This window comes from Nanorana parkeri, unplaced genomic scaffold, assembly GCF_000935625.1.
Source record: "Nanorana parkeri isolate BGI_ZX_2015 unplaced genomic scaffold, ASM93562v1 scaffold16442, whole genome shotgun sequence".
NCBI lineage: Eukaryota > Metazoa > Chordata > Amphibia > Anura > Dicroglossidae > Nanorana > Nanorana parkeri.
In genome coordinates, this window is record NW_017322478.1 from 1 (window position 1) to 314 (window position 314).

General features: G+C 43.3%; 1 non-coding gene across 1 annotated transcript; it reads left to right on the top strand.

The window, feature by feature from the left end:
* Positions 1–138: 138 nt before the first annotated feature.
* Positions 139–212, top strand: TRNAT-AGU. Its single transcript has one exon. It is a non-coding gene; the product is annotated as a tRNA-Thr (tRNA).
* The last annotated feature ends 102 nt before the right edge of the window (positions 213–314 follow it).

The window sequence follows — 314 nt, forward strand, 5'->3', positions numbered from 1 at the left end:
GAAAAGCAAGCCTCTGAAAGAAGTAGTGCGATGAGGATGGGTTTTGAACCAGAATTTGAGAGCCTGAGTTCAACTCTCAGCAGTGCCTTTCTTTGCTTCCGTTTCTGTCAAAATCTGTCACATATTGTAAAAAGAAGTGGCGCTGTGGTTTAGATGGTTAAAGCGCCTGTCTAGTAAACAGGAGATCCTGAGTTCAACTCTCAGCAGTGCCTTTCTTTGCTTCCGTTTCTGTCAAAATCTGTCACATATTGTAAAAAGAAGTGGCGCTGTGGTTTAGATGGTTAAAGCGCCTGTCTAGTAAACAGGAGATCCTG